Genomic DNA, 19,375 nt, shown 5'->3' on the forward strand with positions numbered 1-19,375 from the left:
AGGAAAGAAGACAGTCTCTTCAAAAAATGGTTTTGGGAAAACTGGACAGCAAAATGCAGACGAATGAAACTATACCACTGGTTTACACCATACACAAAGATAAATTAAAAAATGGATTAAGGACCTAAATGTGAGATCTAAAACTATAAAAATCCTAGAAGAGAGCACAGACAATAACTTCTCCAAGAGCAGATGCAGCAACTTTTTTTTTATGTCTCCTGAGGCAAGGGAAACAAAAGCAAAATAAACTATTGAAACTACATCCAAATAAAATGTTCCTGTACAGCAAAGGAAACAATCAACAAAACTAAAAGACAATCTACTGAATGAAAGAAGATAACTGTAAATGACATATTTGATAAAGGGTTAGTATTCAAAATATATAAAGAACTTAAAAAACTGAACACACACACACAAAAACAGAAAATCCAGTTTAAAAATGGGCAGAAGAAATAAACAGACATTTCTCCAAAGAAGATACACAGATGGCCAACAGACATATTAAAAAAATGCTCAATATCACTCATCATCAGGGAAATGTAAATCAAAACTACAATGAGATACACGTTACATCAGTCAGAATGGTTAAAATCAACAACACAAGAAACAACTGGTGTTGGAGAGAATGTGGAGAAATAGGAACACTCATGCACTATTGGTGGAAGGGCAAACTGGTGCAGTCACTATGGAAAATAGTACAGGATTTCCTCAAAAACTTAAAAAATGGAACTGTCCTACAACCCAGTAATCACACTACTGGACATTTACCAAAAAAACCCAAAAAACAAAAAACAAAACCAAAAAAAACCCCCAACTACACTAATTCAACCAGATATATGCACCCTTATGTTTACTGCGGCATTATTTACAACAGCCAAATTATGGAAGTAGCCCAACTGTTTATCAATAGATGAATGGATAAAGAAGGTGTGATATACATATATAGCGGAATATTATTCAGCCATAAAAAGAATGAAATCTTGCCACCTGCAATAACATGGAGCTAGAGAGTATAATGCTAAGCAAAATGAGCCAGTCAGAGAAAGACGAATACCATATGATTTCACTTGTATGTGAAATTTAAGAAACAAAACAAATAAACAAAGGATAAAAATAAAGAAGAGAGAGACAAACCAAGAAACAGATTGTTAAGTATAGAGAACAAACTGGTAGGTTACTAGAGGGGAGTTGGGTAGGAGAATGAGTGAAATAGGTGATGGGGATTAAAGAGCACACTTATAATGATGAGCCCTGAGTAATGAATAGGATTGCTAAATCATTATATTGTTCACCTGAAACTAATATGACAGTGTATGTTAACTATACTGAAATTTTAAAAAAAACTTAATAAAAAATTAATGAATAAAAAATATATACAGTTACCAAATAATCCAGTAATTCTACTTCTGGGTATATACCCAAAAGAATTAAAAGCAGGGTCTTGAGATATTTGTATACCCATTTTTGTAACATCATTATTCACAGCAGCTAAAATTTTAATACAACCAAAGTGTCCACCCACAGATGATTAGATAAGCAAAATGTGATATATTCATACAGTGGAATAGTATTCAGGAAGGAAATTCTAACATATGCTACAATATGGATGAACCTTGAGGACATTACACTACATGAAATAATCTAGTCACAAAAAGTCAGAGATTATATGATTCTACTTATATAAAGTACTTTGAGTAATCAAAATCATAAGGATGAAGTATAATAGCAGCTGCCAGGAGCTTGGGGGAAGGGAGAAAGGGAATTATTTTTAAATGAGCACAGCTTCAATTGTAAAGATGAAAGGAGTTATAGCGATAGATGGTAATGATAGTTGCATAACAATGTGAATATATTTAGTACTACCGAGCTGTACTTAAAAATGGTTAAGATGGTATTTACATTATGTGTATTTTACAACAATAAAAAAGTAAAATCTAAGCCCAGATGGATCTAAGAAAGAAAAAACACTAATTTCTAAAAAAATTGTTAAAAAAATTGAAGAAGAGGGAACCTATCCCAACTCATTCTATGAGGCCTGTATTCACTAAGTCCAAATTCAAAGACATTTTAAGAAAAGAATTCTACAAATCAATTTACCTCATGAACATAGAAGCAAAAATCATTTAAAAAAATTAGCAAATTGATCCTAGCAATATTTAAAAAGGATGTATCAAGGGGGATTTGTTACTGGAAAGCAAGATTGGCTTAAAATTTGAAAATTAATCAATGTAATTCACCACATTAACAGAATAAAAGAAAAAATCATATAATCACATAACTACAGAAAAACACTGGATAAAATTCAGCAACCATTCACGATAAAAATTTTCAATATGCTAGAAACAGAAGGAAACTTTCTCAATCCAATAAAGATAATATACAGAAAACCTGCAGCTAAGAGCATATTGAGTGGTGAAGGACTTAATCATTTTCATCTATTATGAAAAATAAAGTAAGCCTCACTATTTCTATGCAATATTGTATTGGCAATAAGGCCAAAAACATAGAAGCCATTTAAAGAATAGTAAAAAATAAAGTTTTTTTTTTTACAGATGGCATGACTATGTAGAAAATCCCAAGGAATCGACAAAAATATAAACTATTAGAATAACTGAATTTAACAAGATTTCAGAATATGAGGTATATATATATATGTGTGTGTGTGTATATACACACACACACAGTAACTAACAAAAGTGAAATTTTCAAATGCCATTTAAAATAACATCAAAAACATAAAACCCTTAGGAAAAACTTAACAAAATTAGTTCAAGATACTAAAAAATGTTGCTGGAAAAAAAATAAAGAAGTTCAAAATAAAGAATTTACCATGTCCATGATTAGAAGTTTCAATATTGTTACATGACACTTAAATTAACACAATCCCAATAAAAATCCCTGCAGACCTTTCCACAGATATTGACAACTGACTTTAAAATCTTTATGGAAATGCAAAGGACTTAGAACAACCAAAAATCCTTAGCAAAAACAAAGTTGAAAGCCTTACACTCTCTGATTTTCAGATTAACTAGAAAGCTATGATAATCTGCACAATAAGATTTGGGTGTACAGATAGTTAAACAGATCAACAGAACAAAATACAGAATCCAGAAATAGAACCACATTTATATGTTCAACTGATTTTCAACCAAGGCAATAAAGCAGTTTAATAGAAAAAAGTCTTCAACAAATAGTGCTAGAAAAAATGGCTGTCTATTTGGGGGAAAAAAAAAAAAATCCTGACCCATACCTCATACCATCTTCAAACACAGATTTGAGTGGATATAAAAGCTAAAATCATAAAGCTTCTTTAAAAAGATAGGAGAATATTTTTGGGACATTAAGATAGGCAAAGATTTCTCAGACAAAAACCTGAAAGCATGAAGCATTAAAAAAAGTACATAATGGACATCATTAAAATTAAAACCTTTTCATCAAAAGATACATTATGAAAACTAATAAGCAAATTACAGGCCAGCAAGACCCTGATGTCAAAACTAGACAAAGACATTAAATTAAAGAAGATTATAGACCAACTTCCCCATGACCATAGAAGCAAAAATCATTAATAAATACTAGCAACATAACCCAGTAAAAATGGGCAAAAGACTTAAACAGAAACCTTATAAAGGACAACGTATGAATGAGCAACGAACACGTGAAAAAGCACTCAACAGCATGAGCCATCAAGAAAATGCAAACTAAAATTGTAATAAAATTGTATTTAAATGTCTAATAAAGACCTCAAATCTAATATATCCATTACAGACCAATTTTTACCCTAATTCAGTTGGTAGCTCCAGTTCCTGTCGTGCACACCTCCCAGTTACTCAAGTCAAAAAATTTAGGACTCAGCCTTGAATCCTCCCTATCCTTCTATCATTTCTCCACTCCCAACTAATCTATTAGCAAGTCTCCAAAACAGATCCTCATCCTTCCATACCTTTCCCTCTCTAGGTCTTGGTCCAAGCCACCATTTCTTCTTGATGGAATTACTGCTATAACCTCTTAATTTAACTCCTTGCTATATACGTGCCCTACTTCAATCCAGTAATGTGAGTCAATTCATGTGTCTTACTCTTCTTAAAATTCTTCAATGGTTTTCCATGGCACATAGAATAAAATCCAGCTTCCTTTGCAATACCTAGAGGGCACTTCATAACCTGTCCCTTGCCTGCTCTTTCACTTGTCACAAGTCATCTCTATCCTGCAGGTCATCCCTACAGTAAGCTCCAGTCATCCTCCTTTTCTGTTCTTGGTGTCTGCCACACCTATTTTCCCCCACCTCTGGGCTTCTGCCCTTGACTTTCCTCTCTCTGGAGCACTCCGCCCCCTCACTCTTCCACTCATCCTTCATGTTTCAACTCTAATATCAACTCCCCACTAAACTCAGAGATTCTTGACTATTCACTCCTCTCTTCTAGCTCATTACTGGAATATAAATTCCATCAGGCAGGGGTCTTGACTGTCTTATTCACTAAAAAGACTCTAGGACAGAGCACTAGCCAGGCACATAACAGGACTTCAATAAATGCTGCTAAATGAATAAATACACAGGTCATTTGAAATCAACAAACAGTAGTGTCTAGGTTTCCAGGACATTTAAAATTTGCTTGGCTAGACTTTCTATTTTGTATTTTTCTGGTTGAATTATTCTTGATTTGCTTCATATTTTTAACTTCTCTAAGTACATTTATGCCACAGCAATACTCTCACTGGTGTTTTCAGCACTTCTTAATTTAGTATCATCTGTAGATTTCATTAATTTATTGTTTACTGCCTGCTGAAAATCATTAATGAAGATGTTAAATAAGAAAAAAGCAACATCATTCCCTATGTACTACAGCAGAATTACTAATTACCTAGCAAATACTGAAAAAAGCATTTTTAAAAATGTTTTCCCAAATATATATACAGCCTGTACTGAAAATATTAAGCACAATACATTTCATTCAATTGCTTCCCTCCTCTCTTCCTTCATACAAATATTTAAATTTTCATTTAAGCTCTAAGGCCGTGAAGATAGGGAGAAGAAAACAAATTAACTAGTTCACAAGGACCTAACTGCCCATTCTGTTAATTCTGTTATGGAGATACAGACAATCCTCTTTACTCACCAATTTTGTAATTGTGAATTTCCCTATTCACTAAAATGTACATGTAACTCCAAAATCAATACTCACGGTGCTTTTGTGGTCTTCAGAGATATGTGCAGAGCTATAAAAAATCTGAGTTGCCTGATGTGTACATTTGTAGCTAGAGCTCTCTTCCTTCTTGTTTTCACCCTCACACTGCAAGTAATTGTCTTTTTTTCTGAGCAATTTAGTGCCACATTTTTCACATTTTTTTGCTTTTCTTGGTGATTTTGATATTTAGAATGTCCCCTAAGTGTAGTGCTATAGGGTTATCTAGTATTCCTAAGTGCAAGAAGGCTATGATGTGCCTTACAGAAAAAATAGGTGTGTTAGATAAGCTTCATTTAGGCATGAGCTATACTGCTGTTGGCCACAAGTTCAATGTTAACAAACCAATGTTATATATTAAGTAGGCGTCTTCAGGCAAAAACACCTATAAAACAAGGTTATATGTTGCCTGGTTGGTGAAAATGTGACTGCAGGCTTGCAGGAACCTAACCCTGTATTTTTCTTAGGAGCAATGGTTCAGAATTCTCTAATTAAATGTTTGAGGCAACTTTATAGACTATAACAACCATGAATAACAAGTATCAACTATATCTATAACATGCTGTAGGAGTGAGCATTATTCAGGATGGCTTCATATAGGAAGAATGCTTAAGTAAACATTTGAAAAATTAGAAGTTTCAAAATGGCAGTAAAGGTATAAACAATGAAGTGCACAATAAGAATAAAGGACAGTCCAGGCAGAAGGAATAACAAATACAAAGGTACAGAGCAACAGATTACAGCCCCTAGGTCAAATCCAGTGTCTACTTTTGTAAATTAAGTTTTATTGCAACACATCCATGCCCATTTGTTTATTTATTGTCTGTATATATTTCTTGCCCTGGCATGGAGGCACCAGATGCACAGTGTATTTAGGAAAAGGGAATTAGTTTGCTGTACATTTTCGTGTAGGAGATGCACAGCAAATGAAGACAGACAGTTGGCAAGACTCAGATGATAAACAGTCTCATAGGCCAGACAAAGGGTTTACATAGGGGAGGGTATGTTAGGTAACTGGATACACTACAGAATGGAGAGGAGAAAGAACAGAAGCTGGAGGCCAGTGAAGAGGCTCTGGAGATAAGTCTAGCTGAAGGAAGATGGGCATTTGGTTCCTACCATGGTTCACAGGGAAAGGGGAAAATCTGAAAAACTTTTAAGGAGATGGAAGTCATTATATAACTTTGTAAACATGTTGACTTGGGAAAGCATGAGGAAAAAAAAAAAAAAGGAAGGAACAGATGATGATAACTTCTGGGCCTGAATTCAGTGAACTGGTGAATAACGGTGCCATCTTCCAAGACTTCCAAGAACCCAGAGGAAAAATTTTGAGAAAAGGAAGAATAGGATTTTGGTCTTGGACAATTTGAACTTGAGATATACTAAGATATCTAAATGGAGATGTTGTGTGACCATTTGGATATAGAGATTTGCAGAAATAGGGAGAAAGGGCTGAATTGAATAAACAGCTTTGGAAGTCATCAGATGATAACCAAAACCATGATTGTGGTTAACTTAATAAGAGAAGGCAAAAATGATGAAATACTTAAGGAAGAAAAATGGTTTCACAGGACAAAGGATGAAAGAACTGATGCATCAGACACAAAAGCCAAGCATGAGTAGTGTAAGATTTTGCCAATAGTTTGAAATAGTGGTTAAATAAGGAAAGAACCACTGATATATCAGGTATCATATGGATCTGAATTCTTGTCTTATATAGGTGTGTCAAATGCTTTATATTTATGTCATCTGATTCCTCCTTAATTTGAATGAAAGGTAGCTAAATCCATTCCACAATTTCAAGCCGGAATTAAGGAAATTCTGCAATATCCAAATTCGGGCAAGTGCCGAAATTCAAGGGTCAACTGAAACAAACTGGAGTGTTATCATCCTGCAGGGGCAGGTAGAGAGGAAGTATCAAAACATGGCTCATGGTTCTGCTGTTCAGATTAAATGACCAAGTAGGAATTAATATCTCTCTTTCAAAAATATGGGGAAATTGAAGCATTTATTAAATGCTTCCTGAGTATCATGCATAGTGCTTGTATAATTAGAGAACATTCAACCTGAAGGAGCTCTTGAGGTTACACCTTGCTTTAGAGGCAACAAATTGTGCTCTTCAGAGTCCTAAGCAAGCCTTCCTGGGTGTCAATCCCCATTCCTTGTGGCAGAACCCAGCTATCTGCTTAACAAACCCATCTCTTACTGTTCTTGGGTACAGAAGAAGACCACATTTCCCAGTCTCCCTTGTCCATTAAGTGTGATGGAATTGATATGACCAGTTCCAGGCCTGGACCATGAAAAATCTCCCATGGGTAATCCTCTCTCTCTGTTTCCGTTTCTAGTTGGGATTAAAAATTTGAGCTGCCTTGGAACCCCCATGTTGAAGGTGACAAAGACTGTCTAATAGGGTCTCTAAGTGATTATCTAAAAAGAGGCTTAACCCTTCAACCCTTACTTTTGACTATAGATGACTTTATGTGAGTGAGAAATATTTTGTTACATTACTGAGATTCAGGGTCATTTGTTACAGTACTAATGAAAATTAACTAATGCAGTCATCCTTAAATCTAAACAGCACTGTATTTACCATTTTCACCTAAAGGGTTCCATATAAATATGTGTTTGAAAACAGGAAAGATTTTATCACTATTAATAATAATAGTTCCCCCAGGAAATCAATGGTACATATAGTGTCATTTGATCTAAACACTAAGAAACAATAAATTGAAATGAAATGTAATTGTTTAATTGATCTACCTATCCCTGCTAGAAACAGCTTGCTTCTCTTGACTTAACATGTTCTCCTAGCTTCTTTTCTAAGCTTCACCATAGACTTTGCAGAAGGAGTTTTGTTTTTAGGACTTTATTTCAAAAACTGTAGCAGTTGAACTCATTTAGATTTCAAAATAGAGCTACCTTATGACCCAGCAATTGCGCTAATGGGTATTTACCCTAAAGATACAAATGTGGTCATCTGAAGGGGCACATGCACCCCAATGTTTATAGTGACAATGGCCATAATAGCTAAACTATGGAAAGAGCCTAGATGTCCATCAACAGATGAATGGATAAAGAAGATGTGGTGTGTATATATGTGTGTGTGTGTGTGTGTGTGTGTGTGTGTGTGTGTGTGTACACACACACACACACACACACACACACAATGCAATACTATGCAGCCACCAAAAAATGAAATCTTGCCATTTGCAACGATGTGGATGGAACTAGAGGATATTACATTAAGCAAAATAAGTCAATCAGAGAAAGACAATTATATATATGATCTTGCTGATATGTGGAATTTGAGAAACAAGGCAGAGGATCATGGGGGAAGAGAGGAAAAAATGAAATGGGATGAAACCAGAGAAAGGGACAAAACATAAGAGACTCTTAATCTCAGGAAACAAATTGAGGGTTGCTGGAGTGGAAGGGGATGAGAGGGCTGGGGTGGCTGGGTGATGGACACTGGGGAGGGTATGTGCTATGGTGAGCACTGTGAATTATATAAGACTGATGAATCATAGACCTGTACTCCTGAAACAAATAGTACCTTATATGTTAATATAATAAATAAAGTAAGTAAAAAACAAAAACTAAACTAAACAAACAAACAAAAACAACAAAAAAAGAGAGACATCCAATCACCTGCCAACTAAAAATGCACTAAGCACGGTATTTTGTCTGGGGAATGTAAAGAACTCATGGCTTAGGAGGTGAGACAGATACATGACCTAAAAAATACAAAATAGTGAGATAAATGCTAATAGGTATACAAACAAATACAGGAGTACCAAAAATAGAGCCACAACTATCTGACATTCCATGGGTTTCATATACTTTAATATCCTAGAGGGTCTTTCATAATTTCAAAGTTTATTTATCAACAGCGAGGAATAAGACCCAAGAGAATAGTAACGCATCTATTATTTCCCATCACCACTCAGCACTTTCATATTGATTGTAACCACTATTATTGATGAATTTCTACTTCTGAATCATAAAAAATTAAGGTTGTATAAGGTGCTTTACCAGTGAAATATAAGAGAAAAACCAAAACTTTGGGGTTAAAATACTTGTGGATTCTACTACTTTCTATTACACCAGAGAGATGTGATGAATTTCTGTACTTTGTCTGTCATTGGGATAGAAAAGAATAATAAAATTTTAGAGATGGAAAGGACCTTAGAGATCACGTAATCCAACAAGATGAATAAACTTTTCTTTTCCATTGCCAATAAGCTGGCAAAATCTGATGAATACAACTCTTTTGAGTTATAGGTGGCCTGATGAATTGAGACGGCCATGGTTCAGCCTAAGACACTAGAGTTTCTCCACACCACAAAAAATAAACTTTCTTCATAAACAAAGTCAATTTAAGTTAGGTAGCTTTCATCACTTCTATAAATATACTATGAATGTGGGAACAACAACCAAAAAAAATGTACCCTGAAAGAAAAATAGATAAACTTTTGCTTGGTTTCCCCTTTGAGACTTTGATAGAATATGTTGCAATTTCCTACTTATTCTTTTTTTAAAGAAATTCTTTTTGAAGATGACTGTAGCATATTTTCAAGGAGCTGCTATGAAATGCATTTAAAAATGAACAATGGTTTCTCAATGGTTGTTGATTATTATCTGATAATAATCAGACATAATCAGATATTTTAAAAAATATTTCTATCTTTATCAATGACTCTGAGGCCATATTAAAAGAGAAGGTTGTGGTTTCAGATATCCTTTTCCCTGGCACTTACTGTCAATCCCTGGGCCTCTGGTTCTCCTTAGACTGGGAAGTTTTCCTGGTCACCATCATTCTTTCATCAAAGATAATTTTAAAAACATCTAGTTCATGAGGAAAGCAGTTGTCTAAAAGCTGAATGGAGTTCATTAGAAGTTCTCAAACCTGGCTGCACATCACAGCCCATCAGACAGGGTTTTTAAAATAAAAAGATTACCAGGGACGCCTGGGTCGCTCAGTTGGTTAAGCAGCTGCCTTCGGCTCAGGTCATGATCCCAGCGTCCTGGGATCGAGTCCCACATCGGGCTCCTTGCTTGGTGGGGAGCCTGCTTCTCCCTCTGCCTCTGCCTGTGCTCGCTCTCTCTCTCTCCCTCTCTCTCTCTGACAAATAAATAAATAAAATCTTTTAAAAAAAAAATTTAAAAAAATAAAAAAAATAAAAAGATTACCAAATCTTACCCCCAACTACTGATTAAGTAGATCATGTATGAGACCTAGGAACATGGAATGTTTTTAAGGTTCCCAGGTGATTCCTGTAGACAGCTGAGTTTGGGATCTGGTAATGCAAATTATCAAATCTTTTAATAACAAAAATGTTATTTGCATCCTTATCTATTGGATGCAATGTTTTGGATGATGTAATTTATAAAAGAAAATGCCTTTTGTCTTCTTATAATTAAGAGGACTCAGATTCCAATTGAATCCTGAGAAATAATATCCCCAGAATAAATGATGCAAAAGCATATATGTCATTACCCCGAACACTCTCTGATATAATACTATAATTTGGTAGTTCACTATGTTTGGCAAAACTAAGTTAAAAGGACTCATCTACACTATATTTTGATTGTGTCAATAATCATTTTCTTTTTCTTTGCTTCTGAGTTCAAGGGTGACCTTTAGCTTTCCGCAGCAGGCATGATGGTTCCCTTTCTCTTCTTCCAATGGACGTTACTGCTTATTTTACTTTTGGTGCATTGTACTATTTTTCCAGCCACAGGCACAATTACAAATCACCCTATAAGTTGCTTTTATAACTAGAGCTCCAACGGGGATTCAACAAGATTCTCTGTGTGTAATTACCCAACTGGAATATAGCCAGATTCCCAGGACTGCAGCCCTCATACTCGTGAACAGGACTCTTTGATTGGTAATAATCATGCCCAGTCAGCAACCCAGTATTTGGAAATCCTTAGAAAGCAACTCAATGCTCTATGAAAAACATGGGACAGATCACAAGAGGAGTAGTATTTTCATAGTTGCCTATTGCAGGTAGGTCCACCCAGCTGACAATGTAGCCAGCTGATACTTAAAGTCATCTGTTTTTGCATTGAAGGTGTATAATAATTGAATGGTGGAACAGATGTGTTTTTCTCCAAATTCATTTTTTTTTCTGAGAAATTCCACACCTTTCACATGGGTTTTTTTTTTACCTGTTATGTGTGTCATTTTTCTTCCTTTCCAATGACAATGTTGTTAACAATACAGCTATTTGTGAGCACAAGAATGGCCCAAGATGTCAAAATGTACTCTAACGATTTTTCACATCGAATGCATTTGATTAGTTGCAAGGGGCATCTATTGACACTGCTTGCTGTCATCTGCCACTCCAATTTTTATTTTTTTTCCACAGAATGAGTCTCTCCTTTTTTTTACTCGGTCACATTATCAGAACTGGACTTCAGGGAGATCTGGTGCTGTTTCCTCTGAGCACATTGTGGTTCAGCTGGTTTATAGCACAGGTATTAAGGTATAATGCTAGCAGAGCCCTCATCACTTTCCTCTAATTAAAAGTGAAGTTCCTTCAGCAAAACTCTTCTTCTCAATGTTGCCCCAAACAAGTCCTGAACGTTTCTCATCTGGTGGACCTTCTTTCCTCCTCCTTCTTTACCTAGAAGCCTCCCAGGAGAGCTGGGAAGTTAAGAATTTGAACTCCAGAGTCATACAGAGTTCAAATCCTGGCTTAGCCACTTACAAGCTGTGTGTCCTTGGATAACTTTCTTACTCTCTCAGTACCCTCCACTGTCTTATCTGAGAGACATGAATATACTCTAAATAACTGTGTTGTGGAAAGAATAAGTGGGTTTATAATGTTATATATACTCTATTATTATTCTTCAAGTCCTTCTTGTTCTATGAAGTTCTCCTACTGCCCCAGCCCCCAGCCATCCTGTGCCTCCTCATGAATAACCACACATTCAACACTTAATCTGTATGTCAGTATAGGCTGTAGCACATCTTATATAATATCTCCTTTAAGAGACTGAGGGACCAGATTCATAGACTTCTGTACAGTACATAGTGCTTGACCCATGTACGTATCTACAACTTTTTTTTGGCTGGTGTTGTTGTGACTATATATTGTTAAAAAGGAGATTACTCAAGAAAAGTAGGAAGTTTTCACAAAAAAAGTAATTCTGACATACAATTGCAAGTAAATCCCATCACGAAGAAAAGGAGCACCTAAAGAAACCAATTCTCTGAGACACTTGGGTTTTAAAATGGAAATATTCAAAAGATGGTAAGAAGGGCTCTTAACCAGATGAAAGAGGCATGGACTTATAAGAACTATGTCAGAAAGGCAAAAGCCCCAAGTGAACTGAGGCTTGATGAGAAAAATGTGAGAGACAACAAAGGAAGCTTTTACAGTTTTATTCAGAACATGAAGTTGACAGGGATAAGCAGCTTTCTGCCTTGGGCTGGTGGTCTAATTCGATGGATAACCAAGAGGAAGAACACAGCTGTGATGTAAAAGAGAGGGATTTCCAGACTGAAAGGGGTGGAGCACAGATCTGTAGAAAAGAACAGTAGGAGGGGGTGAAAGAGCTCGGAGATCAAAGGCAAAGAATGGAGACAGGATAGCCCAGTGGTGAAAGAATATGAGCCTTGGGTTTGAACTTGGCTCTGATAGTCACTGGCTGTGTAACCTTGGGCAAATTACTTAACCCCTCGCTGTCACAGCTTCTTGTTCTAAAAAGCAGAGTTAAAAAGCTTCCTTCATTGGGAAAATTTGAAGGATTTAAAAAAGATGGCATTTGTTAGACATTTAGCCCAGTAGAGTTGCTAAATAAATTACAGCTGTGGTTGTTGTCTTTAAAATAATTCTTATGTTAGTACTATAATAAAGGGCATCCAGATTATCTTAAGGGGTTTGGGTCTGCTGACTTCCAGCAACTGTGCCTCAAAGGACCAAGAGAAATTTCCAAGGGACTGACCAACCTCCACAGAATCTGAAAAATCAGAGACCTAAATATACATTCTAAGACAGGAGGCCAAAAAATGCACTTCAAATTTTCAAACAAGATAAGGAGAAAGATGGAATCCAGAACAGACCAGCTAAATGGAATGGTTTGAAACACATAAAAGGAACAGTGATGGCTAGAATAAGCTGCCAGGAGTCATGACTAGCTGACTTCATTCCCAATCTGCTTCACCCAGTATACACACACAGTTTTTATTCTAAATCAAGTTACTAAACCAGGAGATAAGTGACAATGAGCTCCATTAAAATAATGACAGTGTCTTTTTTGTTCCCTGCCAATCCCTCAATGCCTGGCACCTAGTAGGCATTCAACGATTACTGGTTCAATATGTGGATGAATAAATCAACAAATAAAGGGAATGGAATAGGTCAGCTATCTCTGTATTTCTATAAGCCATTTCACAGAATAGTATAAATTACTGTAGATAATGTGGAGAAACAGAAAGATGGAAGTACCTTGAAGGAGATTCATAACTGGACAAAGCCCTGGACCCAAAAGGTACTGATTAACCAATTCATGCCAATCTAGGCGAGCAGTCTATTTTCAGATCTCACTGTTCTCTCCATGACTCTGTTCTATTCAATATGTCTTTTAAATCAGTAACTGAGATGAACATATAGAAGACATATTTAGCAATTTTACTTATGATCTGGAGCCAGGAAGAGCAGTGAATATCCTGGAAAGTAGAGTTGGTATTTAAACATATTTCAAAGGACTGGGACAATAAATCAGATCAGAGAAGATGAAATGTTTTAACATAATGACTCACTTCTGAATATCACATTAAATTACACAAAGAACTTCCCTAAAACTTATTTTGTGTAGTTTTCATGATGGTGCTATAGTGATTGAAAAGATATGTCCACCCAGAACCTGTTAATGTGACTTTATTTGGAAAAGAGGGTCTTTGCAGATGTAATTAAGTTAAAGATCTTGAAACAAGATCATCTGTGAGTAGGATGAATCCTAAATTCAATGACAAAAGCATCCTTAGAAGAGAAGGGGCTATGTCTCAGGGATGGTGACCTGAAGATGGAGACAAAGATGGGAGTGATGCATCTACAAGCCAAGGAACACCAAGGGTTGTCAGCAGCAACTAGAAGCTAGTGAAACATGGAAAGGATTCTCCCTCAGAGCCTCCAGAAGGAACCAACCCTCCTGACACCTTGATTTTTAGACTCCCAGCCTCAAGCTCTATGAGAGAATAAATTCTATTGTTTTAAGCCCCAAGTTTGTGGTACTTTGTTACCACACCCCCAGGAAATTAATACACTTTAAAAAAAAAAAAAAGGAGGAAGCCAAAGTCAGAAAGGTAATGATATTCTGAAAATTCATTCATTTGACAGATATATGTTGTGTACCAAGCATTAAGCTAACAGAACAGACCTGGCCATAAAGAACTTCCATTCTAATTGAGGAAGACAGTAAGTAATGAAGCCAAGCTAACATGTTATTAAACTACTTAAACAAGGAAGTTATTAGACTGAGGCAGCTATAATTAGCTGGGGCCACTGATGCAAACAACCTGAAAGCTAAGATTATAAATGCTTCAAAGTTAAGAAATCAAAACTTGAGGACAACCAGTCAAGAACAGTCAGCTAGACTTTAAGCTACAGCAAATCAAAAACATCTTCTTTGCGGCCACACTTTCTCTGTAGATCTTTGTGTCAGCACCTGTTGGCAATGCACCCCTACCTGCAGTTAGGCACTGCCCCAAGCAAATTAAATTTTGCTCATATGAACTCTTAAAATTTCTAATATGCCTCCGTTTATCTTTTAACAATGTAATGTGGCAGGCAGTGGAAAGTGCTAGAGGAAAATAAAGCAGGCAATGGAGGACTGGGGGTGCTGTTCTATACACCTGGGAAGGATTCTCTGATAAAGGGGGCATTTGAGGAGAGATCCAAAAGCAGAAACCTGGTAGAAGAGGGTTTTGTGTAGAGGCAATGAGCAGAAAGGTCCTGAGAAGGACCAGGCTTAGTGAGTTTGAGGAGGCTAAGGAGCCCAGGGCTGGATGCGGGAACCAAAGTGGAAAGTAGTTTGGGACTACTTGGGAAGGAAGCATGACAGTGGGAGGCAAGGAACAGATTTTGTGGGATCCTTATAAGCATGGTAATATTTTTACCTTTTGCTCTGAATTAAATGAGAAGACATGGAAAATTTGGGGCAGAGGAATAATACAGTATGACATGATTTAAAAGGCTCACTCTGGCTATTGTATAGAAAACAGGCTGTAGAGGGGCAAACGTGGATGTGAGGGACCAATTAGGAGACTGTAATGGCAATCCAGACGGGAGCTCATGGCGCCCAAAACTGGAAGATTCTGATGAAGGTGGAGAGAGATGATAGGCTTCTGGGAATGTTTGAAGCTGAGACTGGCAGGAATTTTGAGAGAGGAGTCACATCGGGTTTCAAGGTTCTGGGCCTAAGCAACCGGAAGGATGCGGTTGCTATTTACTGAGATGGAAAGACAACCAGTTAGTGGTACAACAGAAACTTTAACTCAGGTTATACCAGCCCTTATCCAGTGTGATCTGTGCCTTCACCCCAGATCCAACAGGAGTAAAGTGGTGTTGTTCTAGAATTAAAACCAAACCAAAACAAAACCCCAAACCTTCACAAATAAAAGATGGGAAAAGGTGACTTAGCAGTCATGTGATTAAAACTCTTAAACAAGTTCTAGTTGAGTTCAAGCTCAAATCGATCCTCCATAGGATGGCACTGCCAAAAACACAAATTGTGTTGTCTTAGAGAATGGTCTTTGACCCAGGAGGTAAAAGCATGGTTCAAGACCACTAAGCATAAAGCAGGATGTTCCATTCTTAGAGTTACGCTTTTAAAACAAAGAAAACCAGCAAAGAGATAAAGAATTCAGAGGGCAGCAGCTAGAACATAAGGGTATTCAAAGACTCGAAGGTTGAGTGAGACAGGTTCGGAGGAAGGTAAAGGTGAGACAGCAGAACGAGAAAAATGTTCAGTGAAATGGAAGATAATGATGCTGAGGTCACAGGGCCACTGATCTGATTAAATGTGATAATGTATGTGAAACCACTTTGTCCACAGGCAAATGCTTTACAAATGTTAAGCATCATTATTAAACTTGAAGGCCTGTCATGTAGAAGAGGTTTTAGATGTGTTCTGTGTGGCCCTATGAGGTAGAGCTGGAACTGAGAGCCAGAAGCATTTCTATTGAGAGAGAAGGATTGTCCACGGACAGGAGGGGCTGTTTCAGTCAGGTGACCTCCTCAAGTCTGGAGATGTTCAAAGGCAGACCAGCTGAGCACATGACAGGGATTTTAAAGCACAATTCTCCCTTTTATGGTCTGTAGGTTTTGTGGGGGGTTTTCTTTTTTTTCCTTTTCTTGTCTTCTTCTTTTTTTTTCTTTTAACAATTCTGAGGCTATCGTAGTAGCTTGACGTCTTCTTCTTATTGGTTCTGTATTAGGCCCTTGGTCATATTCATCTCACAAAAAGATAATTCAATTCTCCCAATTAATGAGTAAAGCCACAGGTGGCCTTCCCACAGAGGCCCAGTTATGTCATTTAAACTAGGCTCTTGACAGAACTTATTACAGAAGAGTTTAGAAAAATCTGTTCTAACTCATCAAAGGCCTAAAATCGAATAAAAGCCAATAATAATAATTATATATCTCACCGAACCATGGTAGTGTGTTTAAACCAGTGAAGCTTTCCTTTTAAAAAAGTGGAAACAAGATAAATTATTATTAGATAACTGATAAACACGACAATGATGAAATGTTCTTGTGAGGGTAAAATAATTGAGATGATAATTAGGCATAATTAGCATTATTATGAGTCAATCATATTTCAGTGAAAAGAAAACATATTTGGCTAAAAGGATGTAATTTTGTTGTTGGTACTTTTCGAATTCTTTCTGGTTCAGCTAGGTCACTCATTGTATTTGCCAATCAATTATTTCAGAGATGACTGGAGATTTCCATTTTAACAAAAGCCTTTTTTAGTGAGCAGCAGAGCTTTTAGAAGCCCCTCTCCTTGATGCACCCTGAATCTTTTCACTGGCTCTTGTCACTCTCTCTGTAATCCACATATCTCATAATGACTACTGCCAGTGTCAAACCTACAACCTAAAATGGCAATAACAAGATGACAGTGTTGAGATGAAAGGACTACTTTATTTCCCCTGTTCTATTACACCACTCTCATAGATTTGGCAAGGCAGGGGTTGGGGGGGTGATATTTTATCACAGAAAACAATCTTTTCCTTTTTCCCATGTCATCCATAATTTTTAAAGTTGCATTTGTTAATTTGGTGAATTCCCATCTATCCTCAATCTCCAGAGGATTTTACTCTCCCTCATGTTTTTAGGAGAATTCTTTGGACCTTGGTTAAAAAAAATAATAAATAAAAAAATGGGTGAGGGAATCTTTGAAAGTAAGGGAAGGTGGATCCATAATAAAAGGAGACATAGAAATAAATGCACTATTGGACATGTTAGGAAACTGCTTAGAGGAGGTAAAACAAAGGAAATCAGAATAAATAAGGAGAAACATAAATCTGTGATTTAAATCTCCAGGACCTGGAAAGTTATGGTGGTAAAGCCCAGGTATAGGCGGAAGATGGTGAGTTCCAACTGTGGAAAAGAAGACGGTTTTCCACAAGGAAATAGAGGTGGTTCTTTAAAAAGATTCACAAAATGTGCTTAGGAGAAAAAAAGAAGAAGGTTCTGAAAGGGAAGTTTGGTCACCGTTATAACAGTACTTATGATGTATATTACTGTGATATAGCTGACAAAATAATCATGATCCTAGGATTCCAACAATCAAAATGGAAAACTACATTTTAAAATCTCCTGATACAAACCTTATTCTGGGGTAAGGAAGAGGGGGGATCTCTAAAAAAAGTTATGCTAAAGAAAATAAAAATGCCATATAAATAAAAAATCCTGAATTTTTCCTTGATAATTGGCACTCTCCATAGAAGCACCAAAAACACAAAGATCCTGTTAAGATACAAATTCTAGTGAATATAAAGAATTCTCACACTTTGTATGATCTAAAGAAAGATGATAATAGTGGGCATTAAAAAATGAACTACAGGATGCTTCAAGTTGGATAACAACAGTGACATAGCTTTCTACGTCTCTCAATGCACTTATCAATAATTTATTAGGAAAATGTCAAAATGTCCTTATCATGAAGGTACACAGGAAAGTGGTACTTGCTTTTAAAGACTGACAGTTCATGCAAGAAGCTTAAAAATGATCGTCAGGTGTTTGAGGCAAGCTTCCAACTCTTCCATCTAGCCACCTACTTAAATATTATGGAATATAAATCAAAGGCAGCAAGAGCGAAAAATGAGTCCTTTGAAAAATGCAGTTATTCACAATGAAATGCAGATGAGGCCCAGTCTTGTAATTGACATATTTTATATTTGACCTATAGCTAAGGACTCTAAGAAATATTCTGAAACTTTTGTTTGGCCATCACATTCCCCAGCACATGATCACCACATTATCTCATTAGTTCAACAAAATTAATATTTTTACCTCTGTCATCTCTTATTTTTCTAGATGTCATCTTTTGACCTTAATGAAATCTGAGCATGTGGCTACAAAATAATGCAAATGACTTTTAACAGGCACACCCCAATGTATGTCTGAGAGAGTGGGGTCTCCTTCAAGAAAAATACAAAGATGTTGTAAACACGGGCAGCAAAGCAGGACTAAACAACGGGCCTGCCGCCCATGTTTGAAAGACAGCACTCAGTTGGAAGTATAATTCGTGGTATGGACCCTTGAAAACATACTTTGCCTTGTATTTTTAATAGTCACCTTTATGACCGTGGTTACTCATTTCCGTGAGAAAAATAGGTATTTCCGTTGTCATTCCTGATCATGTAAAGATTATGAAATCTGGAAACAAACTGTGTTTGAATCCCAGATCTGTCATTTCCTGGGTACCTGACTTGGTACCTCAGCTTCCCTGTCTGTATAATAAGGATAATGATAGGATTTTATAAGGTTATTGTGAGATTAAATGATGTCATTTATGTAGAGTACTTTAGGATTGTGGCTGGCCCATAACAGGTACTATATAAGCATTAGCTGCTGCTGCTGCTGCTGCTACTACTACTATTACTACTACTACTACTATTACTATATTATTGCTACTGTCGTTAGTGTTATAGTCATAATCTCAACAGAGTA

The sequence above is a fragment of the Martes martes genome (genome assembly GCF_963455335.1).
Source record: "Martes martes genome assembly, chromosome: 8".
Lineage (NCBI taxonomy): Eukaryota > Metazoa > Chordata > Mammalia > Carnivora > Mustelidae > Martes > Martes martes.